The 9,793-nt window shown below is 50.1% G+C and overlaps 1 long non-coding RNA gene across 1 annotated transcript; it reads right to left on the reverse strand.

The window, feature by feature from the left end:
- Positions 1–387: 387 nt before the first annotated feature.
- On the reverse strand, positions 388–8,034 carry LOC103660645. Its single transcript, XR_567837.1, has 3 exons — positions 7,961–8,034; positions 7,627–7,837; positions 388–468 (listed from the first exon to the last, which is right to left on the reverse strand). It is a non-coding gene; the product is annotated as an uncharacterized LOC103660645 (long non-coding RNA).
- Between the last annotated feature and the right edge of the window lie 1,759 nt (positions 8,035–9,793).

The following is a 9,793-nucleotide window of genomic DNA, read 5'->3' on the forward strand; positions in this document are numbered from 1 at the left end:
CATGCGTTTTGCCATCGTCCTTGCGTTGTTTTGTTGGGCATACACCGCCTCTAACACTCAGCCCACCAGGCAGAGCCTGAGAGGGGAAGATGCTATGCTAGGTTGGGTGTGTGGGAGGGTGCGGTAGAGAGATAAGCGCTGGGGTCAAGCAGGAGGCCAATTTTATAAGTGGTCTATTCACTAGCGAATATTTTCACAGCTCGATGACATTTTTCTTCCCTACACAGCCTTAGAACCTACAGGGACTCCAGTACAGAGGCTTTTGCAATGAAAGATGCTTTGGGAAAGCTGGAAAAGCACGTTATAGTGTAGAACGTTGGGAAATTAACTGACCACTTGTTCATGGTCTATGACAAAATGGGATCGGTTTCTTAGAAAAACTCTGTCTTTGCTTGCAGGTCCCCCTTCAACCTTCCTCCTCGCAGAGCTGGAACAGCCCTCCATACAGGTGGGAGTCCTGGTAGATACCTTCAAAACAAGATCAAAGAGATTCCTTGATCTGCTGGTTTCCACGCATACGGATCTATTCTCATTCATCAACAAAGAACATCAGCATTCCAGGGTCTCTTTATGGAATATAATATTAAACCATCTGGCATTTGGCGGTCACCCGAGGGGACATTCATGACAGCTTCTCTGAAGAACATAGAATTTACCCATTTCTCCAAAATTCAAAATGTCTATCTTTTTTTTTTTTAAGATTTTATTTATTTATTTAACAGAGAGAGAGACAGCCAACGAGCGAGGGAACACAAGCAGGGGGAGTGGGAGAGGAAGAAACAGGCTCCTAGCGGAGGAGCCCGCTGTGGGGCTCGATCCCATAACGCCAGGATCACGCCCTGAGCTGAAGGCAGACGCTTAACCGACTGAGCCACCCAGGCACCCCAAAATGTCTATCTTTTTGAAGCAAGGGGCCTAGTTCTGGTCTCACCTGTATCTACCATTGCAATTTGAGACATGTCTAAGCAAATTTGGCAAACTAGTGCACCGAGTCCTTGAGAAGTCTATTTGCGTGAAGGATCAAGGAGCCTTCCAGGAAACAATCCCAAGGGAAAAGAGAGGGGAACGGGTTTGATCCAGTGACAAACTGTGGTGTTGAGAGGTGCCCGAGTGGCTCAGTTGGTTGGGCATCTGACTTCAGCTCAGGTCATGAAGTTGGGGTCCTGGGATTGAGCTCCACATTTGGTTCAGTAGGGAGTCTGCTTCTCCCTCTGCCCCAGCCCTGCTCCTGCTCTTGCTCTCTTAACTAAATAAATAAAATCTTACAAAAAACAAACAAACAAACAAACTTGGTGTTGAAGGGGAAGAGAGAATATTTCTGAATATAACTTGCTGGAAGGGACGGATAATCTTGTGTAAAATATTTTTAGGGTTTGTTCCTTGCCTTTTCTCTGAAGAAAGTACAAGGACAGCTTCATATAACAATCAAGAGTTGTTTTAATTGAAATCTTCGTTGATATCAGGACATAAGACTGTATTGATTTAGTGGACCTCTAATAGAAGATGATGTTAGGTAGAGAGAAAGGCATTTTCTGTTTTCCAGTTGGGAACACGGTGTGGTGTTCTGAGGGCTTCTGAGAGCCCCATCTCACTCCAAAGGGCAAGGGTGTCAATATCCTCATTAGGCCCTGATACTGAACAGGCCCAGGGTGACCCATGATGCTGCCAGGGCCCAGCAGAGAAGGCACTGACCTGAGACTTACTACAAACGGTCCCCGGAAGGGGGAGCTGTGCCCAGAAGATGCCCAGTGGACCAGCAGACGGGGCTGGTTTATGAGCACCAGAGGGACACTCCCTGAATTCTCCTGGGAATAATTATGGGAAGACTTTGTAGAGAACTAGAAGTCCTGCCTTAGCAGATCTGAGCAAGAGCAGGAAAACGTGGACTGCTATTATGGTGTCACCATGTGTCCCCCAGTCTGGTGTGACCAAAGCAGGATAGTGGAGTAGATATTGTCAGCACTCTGCCTGTGGGCACACTGGCCCACGGTCCCAGGCGAGCACCTGCATCTCGTTCCCGAGGGCTTTCTCCGCCTGCTGGGGTCTGCTTTGCAGATGAGCATGGCCAGCTGGAGGTGCCGGGGAATTACTGCTCCCTAGGAGCCATCTTCAGCCAATGACTGATGGGAGTATAAATGCCCCAGCTCCCACCCCTCAGGTAGGATAACTCAGACTGCTTAATACTCCTAGCACCCCCCCGGTAGGGTAGGCTCTAATTTCTCTTAGTAGTAACTAGCCTGATAACACACCTTTGAGGGGGCTTCTTTTCCTTCTCTGTCTCACTTGCCCACTCCCCTACCATGTTTACTGGGATCATATCTCAAACAAATGACTTGCATTTGAATCTTTTTTTTGAGGTCTGTTTCTGCAGGAACCCAAACTAAAATGGATGGGCTATGCTAGCAGCAAACTAAAGCAGTACCAGACCACTCTTTGGGCTGTTTTATCTTGTATCTTCGCCAACCTGTTTTTACGTTTGCATTTTCATATTAATGCCTTTGGTTTTTATTGACCATCCCCAGAATCAGCCACAGGAGTCTATTTCCATAGGAAGCCAGCTAAAGACCCAATTCTGTGACTCAGCCCTTCCTATATGAAGTTCATTGTGTGAAACTTCTAAAATTTTTTCTAGGGGCACCTGGGTGGCTCAGTCAGTTAAGTGTCTGCCTTTGGCTCAGGTCATGATCCTGGCATCCTGGGATGGAGTCCCACATCGGGCTCCCTGCTCAGCAGGGGAGTCTGCTTCTCCCTCTCACTCCCCCTCTGTGCTCCCTCTCTCTCAAATAAATAGATAAAATCTTTTAAAAAATAAAAATAAGGGGCACCTGGGTGGCTCAGTCCATTAAGCATCTGTCTTCAGCTCAGGTCATGATCCCAGGGATCTGAGATTGAGCGCCTGGGTCCAGCCCCCTGCTCAGTGGTGGAGTCTGATTCTCCCTCTGCCCCTTCCTCTGCTCATTCTCTCTCTTTCTCTCTCTCTCAGATAAATAAATAAAATCTTTAAAAAATTTTTAAAAAGATGTTTGGAAGATATTTTTTAAAAATAAAAATAAATAAAAATTTTTCTAAAAGAATTTTGCCTTACCTGAGAAGTTGATGTATTTCCTTCATTCTGGTAAAGAGAATTAGATACCAGATTCTCTCTCGTCTCTCTGTCTCTGTCTCTCCCTCTCTCCCTCTCTCCCCTTCCCTGCCTTACCGGAAGCTCAGAAGCCAATTTGGAGTCTGGTAACAGTAAACACATAGAACTTTATCACCCGCATATGCGTGCTTCTCTTCCCTAGTCGTGGTTTCACTTCACGTATGTTTTCTCCAGTCCTGGTAACTTATTCCCATTTATATTTGCCTCTATTTTATAATACACATCTCTCTGTCTCTTTTCTAAGATTTATTTATTTGAGAGAGAGCGTGTGCACGCAAGCAGGGGGAGGGGCAGAGGCAGAGTGAGAGGCTGAGAGAGAATCTCAAGCAGACTCCCCATTGAGCATGGAGCCCTCCGTGGGGCTTGATCTCAGGACCCTGAGATCATGACCATAGCTGAAATCGAGAGTCAGACGCTTCACCAACTAAGCCACCCCGAAGCGCCCCTATACACACCTCTTTGTAAGCAGCCTCAAATCTTCTGTGGAGCTAGTGGTCTTACAAATAAGGTGTCCTGGGAGCATTCATTTAATGAATTACATTGGGATGCCAACTCTGCAGAGAACAGGGGTGCATGAATCTCCCCTCTCCAACGTCGTCTCTAGGCTCTGTGATTGCTTCTTCAAATGAAATCTTATGTGAAAGATGTATCAAGTAAATTAAAAAAAAAAAAAGTTGCTCTGGTTGAGATATGTGGGCGAGAGGAGGAGGGACACCCCTCGCTCCCCTTGGGCTGTCCCCTTCCCCATCTCGCATTGGCCCCTGGGCTCTACCTCCTAAGCCTGAGGTCTCTGCAGAGCACTGGTTGACAAAGAGCTTTAGTGATCACCCAGGAGGGTGTAGGGCCCCAGACCTCGGGCCCGGGGCTGGGCCCCACAGCTGCGCAAGGAGCCATTCTGTCACCACCCAGGAGAGAGGGACCCCTCCCTCCCGTAGCCCCATCTGCCCACGGGCTGGGCAGAGATGAGGGGCCCAGGGGCTCAGGGGTAGGGGCTGGGTGTGGAAGGAGACGGCCCAACAGTCCTCTGGCTCTTCCCTGGATGATAGTGGTTTCAAGCTGAGACTCAAATGCCTCCCCCACCCCCTGTTTGTCTAATAAGGAAACCTTTTTGACCTAGCCAGTTAAAAGTCCTGGCTCCTCGTCTCATTACTGCCAAGCCTCGAACTAAAGAGGCGAAAGCTGGCAGCCTTGGGCTGCCTTCAACTTGGCAACTGCCCCTCGGGGTCTGTGTCTCCAAGTCCCAGCCTCTCAATAGGGCTGTGTTTTCAATCCCGGTGAAACAAAGGGGCGGTCTGCCCCCTGGGCCTGAGCTCTCCATTCCCATCTTTCTGTGGGGGATTAAGAGCTGCTCTCTTGTTTGGGTGTCACTCTCCCTTTGAACCGCTGTGGCTTCATCGAGTTTCAGGCTCAGCTTCCTGCCAGGATGTGGATTTACCTCTGATTTGTTGTTACTCTCTCCACAGGAGGACCTGGAGGGAGAGAGCCAGCGAGTCCCCTTCTCCCCAGGCACCCTGCCCGTCCCCCATCTCTCTCCAGTCCTGCTCCCCAAAAGAGCTCCAAGCCACCTCTTCCTCCCACACAGGCAAAATCGGGGACTCTGCAGGTTGGGGAGCCCTGGGCTGCTCACTCTGGGGTGTGATGGAGGGGCCAGAGCGGCTTGGTGTGCGCACGGCACGCCGGTGGCAGGAGACAGTCCTGAACTGATGAGAGGCTGGCTTTGGCCCCGCTCTGGGGCTGTAGCTCTGCACCTGTTCTTACTCTGGTCTCTAGAGTCCCAGAAAATTGGGTGAAAGATGTTTCCGCCGTGGAGCTAAGTTTACACCAGAAGACAGATCTCTGGAGTGCAAATCTAGGACTGTTTCTACCTCACCACTTTTGAAATGTGTACTTTCACCTTTACTTGCACTCAACAGAATATTATAGAGACAGGCCTTGGAGTCGGGGTGGGGGAGAGAACGTGTGTGATGTAGGAAGGAGGATAAAGGTCATTTGATTTTTGGTACCCTGACATCCAGGCAAAAGACATTTTTTTTCTGGAGGGGATGTTATTGTCCTTATCCTGGAAAAAGATTTCCTAGAAAAGATCAAGAGAAATATCAAAGTATAGTTAGGCTGACATTACTTGTAGTACGTAGAAAGTGGTTGTCCATTGCCTACAAAATAACTTCCGTTTTATTAATAATCAGGAAAGGGTGAGCTGTGGCAATAAGAATCCACATTGGTCCATATTTCTGGAAATCCCACTCAGGGGCCTAGAGCAGTCCCCTGGAGAGCTTTCTAGATCTCAGGGAAAAGAAGCTAAGGAAAGGTAGTGATCTTGCCCGGCAAAGAGACCATCTCTGGATCAGAACAGGTGTGTTTTTGGTTTTGGTTTTTTAAGATATTATTTATTTATTTAAGAGAGAGGAAGAGCACAAGCAGGGGGAGGGGGAGGGCAGAGGGAGGACTCCATCCCAGGACCCCCAGATCTCGACCTGATCTGAAGGCAGAAACTTAACCGACTTGAGCCTCCCAGGTGCCCCCAGGACAGGTGTTTTTTCTTGCTTGCTTGTCTTTGTTTTCATGGGCTATCCCCACACACTGCCAGGTAAAAGAGAAAACTGCACTGCAACACTGGGCGTGATGAATCGGAGATGCACTGAGATTAAAACAGGTGTGGGTATGAACGTGAGTCTGCGTGTGTGAGAGACAGAGACAGACAGACAGACAGAGATGGGTCGAGGTGGGAGAAAGAACCTCGAACCCCTCACAGGAGGAGAAGGATGGGCCAAGCAGCTCGATGTGAAGGGCGTTTGAGCTGAGAAGAGAAGCCCAGCTCCAGGGGATAAACGGAGGTACAGGAGCCTGCAGACGCCACCAGCCAGGGCCTGGCCCTCCCCTGCCCACCGGCTCTCGGGCCGAGGCGTGCTGGCCCGGGCCCTGTCTGCCGTTCTCCTCACAAAGCCTGGGTTGTGCTCTTGGCAGGGCTGGGCCTCCCCGGCTCTGAGGTCCTGGCTGGGGCCGCCTGCCCTGGGAGCCTCCTTGCGCCGCCAGAAGCCCCAGATTTGTCCAAGTGCCAGTACCTAATGAGGAGCTCATGTGAATCCACGAAAGTACTAGGGAGCAAGGAGACATGCTAATTAAAGTGATTGCTGTTCTTTAATTAAGCAATAATTCCCCCAAAGAGGGCATTATCATGCAAATGGAGCCCTCTTGGGTGAGGTAAGGGCTTTGGACAACAGCTGAGGTCTGTTAATAAGGCCCCTGAGTATTGGAGGGCAGGGATCCAGAATGCCCCATTGAGCTGGGTGATAGAGCAAGGGAAATAATCATGGCCCGCAGCCCCGCAGCCCCGCGCTGCCTTTTGTCTCTCCAGGCTTTGGCTGCAGAGCTATGGGAGGCAGGGACCCTCCTCTCCTCCCTGTGCCTTCTCCCCAAGAGAGGCTTTCAGAGCTGTGTGGGGTGGAGAGGTTTGTAGGACAGTGTCTAGTTTGGCCCTTTGTACAATCAATGTCCCGATTATCAGAGCATCAGTGCGGAAGGGGTAGAATGAGTCGGGAGTGGGGCTCCTCAATGCTCATAAACATGCAAGAAGCTAAAAAGGGTCGAGCCTCATTCAGCTGCTGGAATACATTGGAGAGCACACTGGAATCACTCCAGCATCGGGGGGACCACGGCTGAGCTATTTCCCTCTCCCAGACCCAGTTTCCTGGGTCTCTGGTCGCTGCCAGTTATCCCGTGGGTGCGCGGATGTGAGTGAAAGCACAGGGCGTGCCATCTGACCCAGGGCTTCTCCACCCGGGCTGAACTGCCCAGAGTAAGGCTGATGGATAAAAAAAAACTTTATAGTTTTATTTGCTAAATCTGATAACTTTGGCAATATCTAGAGACTGGAGGAGTGTTACTAGCATCTGGTGGGGAGAGGCCAGGGTTAGTGCTTACTGTCCTACAAGGCACAGGCCAGCCGCCCACCCCACCAAAGAATTATCTAGTCCAAAATATCCCATCGTGCTCACGTTGAGAAACTCGGATGTAAACAGCACTCAATAAATCAGAGTTTACTGAAAAACTGAATAAGGAGATGGCACATTTTCTGGAGCAAGAGCGTAGCAGTGTGGTTATAAATCAGCCCCGGGATGAACTCTCGGAGATATTTCTCTTTTCTCCGAAGGCAGCGTTTGGACAAAGATTGTGTTTGTAAAAACTGAACAGACAGACTGAGTGGTACGGCCTGGTGCTGGGAGGCTCGTGCAAGGCCCGGGACCAAAGAAGCTGGCTATGAAAGCCAGGAGCTTCGGAGACCACACAGAGCCAGCTCCGAGGTAAGAGCAAGGTGCTCCTTCATGAGACCAGAGCCCGGGAGAGGCACCAGGGCCCAGGCCGAGGGCCGAATGAAGCCGCCGAGAGCGGGTACCACGGACTTAGGCTGTGAAGCGGGAACTTGACGCCTCCCTTACCACTGACGGTAACAGTAACAGCACAGCTCACGCTTATATGGAGCTTACCGTTCGTTCTAACGGTCCCCACAGCCCAGGGGGGAGGTACGATTATGATCCTCATTTGCAGACACCGAAATGAAAGAACACGCCCCGGGTCATAAGCCTGGTAAGATGCAGGATTTCCACTGAAGCAGCATCGGAGCCTAGAACAGCAGGGGAGCGAAGTTGGCCCCGAGACTGTCTCCGTGGTCGCAGATCTCCAGGCGTCCTCGGCTAGCTGCAGGGAAAGGAGGCCCCTCAGCAAAGTGACCCGTGGGCCCCGAGCTGGGCCTGCACTGGGGGCTCTGGGTCCCCTGACAGCTGGAGGGCAAAGGCGAGAAGGGGAAAGCAGTCACCAAACCTGGTTTTGCCCCCGTCATGGCTGATTTCTTCTGCTGCCCATTGGTCATCCTCCCAGCCGCCTAGACAGTTTTCCTAACTTCTGGGACCTGGGTGGGTGGGGGGGCTGTCTGGTGCTTCTAGAACTGCCTTCCTAATGGCCTATATCTCAGGTAGGGCTTGTGCCCTGCCATAGGGAGACAAAAGGCAGAAAGTCAACAAACCAGGCAGTCCGGCTAAAGGAAGATCCAGCCTCTTGCTCCCAGAAATCTTGGAGCCCTTTCAATTTTGTGTTCCCTCCCTGCAAAATAAATGTTTTGTGTTACAAGGAGACAGAGATAGTATCTCCTCGGCCCTACTAGCTTAGCACGGCCTCTGCCAACCGCTCACTCGACATTTGGCAGGGGGAAGGAGCATGGAGAAAAACAGGCCCAGGTTCTGTTTGCAAAACATTTTCATCAGTCAAAAAGCTGCCAGGGTTGCAAATATTAAATAAACCCTGACTCATGGAGACATATACCTTGCTTGGCTTTGCTGATCGGCTGGGTAACAGACAGAAATTACGTTACTTTGCAAGTGACAGCTCTAACATTCTGCAGACTTCTCAAGACGGCTCTGGCTTTTTCGGAACAAAGAACAATCCACAAAAACGCCCATGGTTTGCAATGCATTGGAGTCTGTTTACAGGATCACAGACTCAGGCCCTCTTGTTGGTCAAAGGGGACGGGGTGAGATCACCCATTTAATCGCCTTCCACCTCCAGGTGGGGCTGGCTGGCTCGAAGGTCTTCTGCCAGTGAATTTAGTGAGAGTGTGGCCCAAGCCTCAGGCCCTTACAGTGAGTTCCCTAAGGGCCAGCCCCGTTTTTTCCATTGCAGAATTTATAAGTGGGGTTTGAAATGAGAGCATAGTGTTGCCTTGCCAGGAACAAAGGTTTTCAGTGTATTCCAGTCACTAACCTAAGACACCATAATATAAGCCAGGCTCCCCTCTCCCCAACGCTAGCCAGTCCTGAAGTAAAAGTGCATCCAAGAACAATAATAGTAATAGTATAGTCAACACTTACACGGAGCTTGCTACGTGCGAGACATTGTTCTAATCCTCACAAAACCAGGAGGGAAGGACTATTATTACCGTCATTTTGCAGTGAGGAACTTTGCTGTTTTCCTTACTCTAAAGTCAGGCAAAGCTCCCATCCTATCTCTTACTTTCTCTTCGGATCCCCAAGCTGTCCTCTTCATTCTGCATGAGAACAATGTCTTCCATCAGCTTTGAAACCGCTCAACCCGGCTCTTTCTGCAATTCTTTTCCAAGAACCATGTCTCTCGCTTTTTAAACCCATAACCTCGTGGACATCAGGGCAAACCAGCGTTTGTGTCTATGCCACTCGGCACGGCTTCCTCACTGTCGTGGAGACACCCTTGAAAGGCTGCATGAGAGTCATGCGTGTGGATTGTGACACTCACCTGCTGGGATTCGAATCCAGCTCTGTTCTCCCCAGTCGTGCCACTTTGGGCCAGTTACTCAATCTCTCTGAACCTTGGTTTCTGCACCCATAAATAGGAATAAGAATGCCTCTCTCACAGGAGGGTTAACTGAGTGCTTGTAGACAATGCTTCGAATTCTGTGCCTGGCACTTGATCGAGACGACGTAAGGGCATATTTTATCTCATCACAAAAGGCGAAGTGTCTCAAGAGCTCGGATGCTGTTATGTCCTTCTTTAGGCAAGCTCGTGGTGAACAAAGAGAAAAGCTTGAGAAGCATTTGTTGACTTGCTTGGGTCTTTGGCAGCTCAGAAAAAGGTAGGAAGATATATACACCGACCTGTCCCAGGAAAGCAGCAAGATGGGAGGCA

The sequence above is a fragment of the Ursus maritimus genome, unplaced genomic scaffold (assembly GCF_017311325.1).
Source record: "Ursus maritimus isolate PB19 unplaced genomic scaffold, ASM1731132v1 scaffold_16, whole genome shotgun sequence".
In the NCBI taxonomy this organism is placed as follows: domain Eukaryota; kingdom Metazoa; phylum Chordata; class Mammalia; order Carnivora; family Ursidae; genus Ursus; species Ursus maritimus.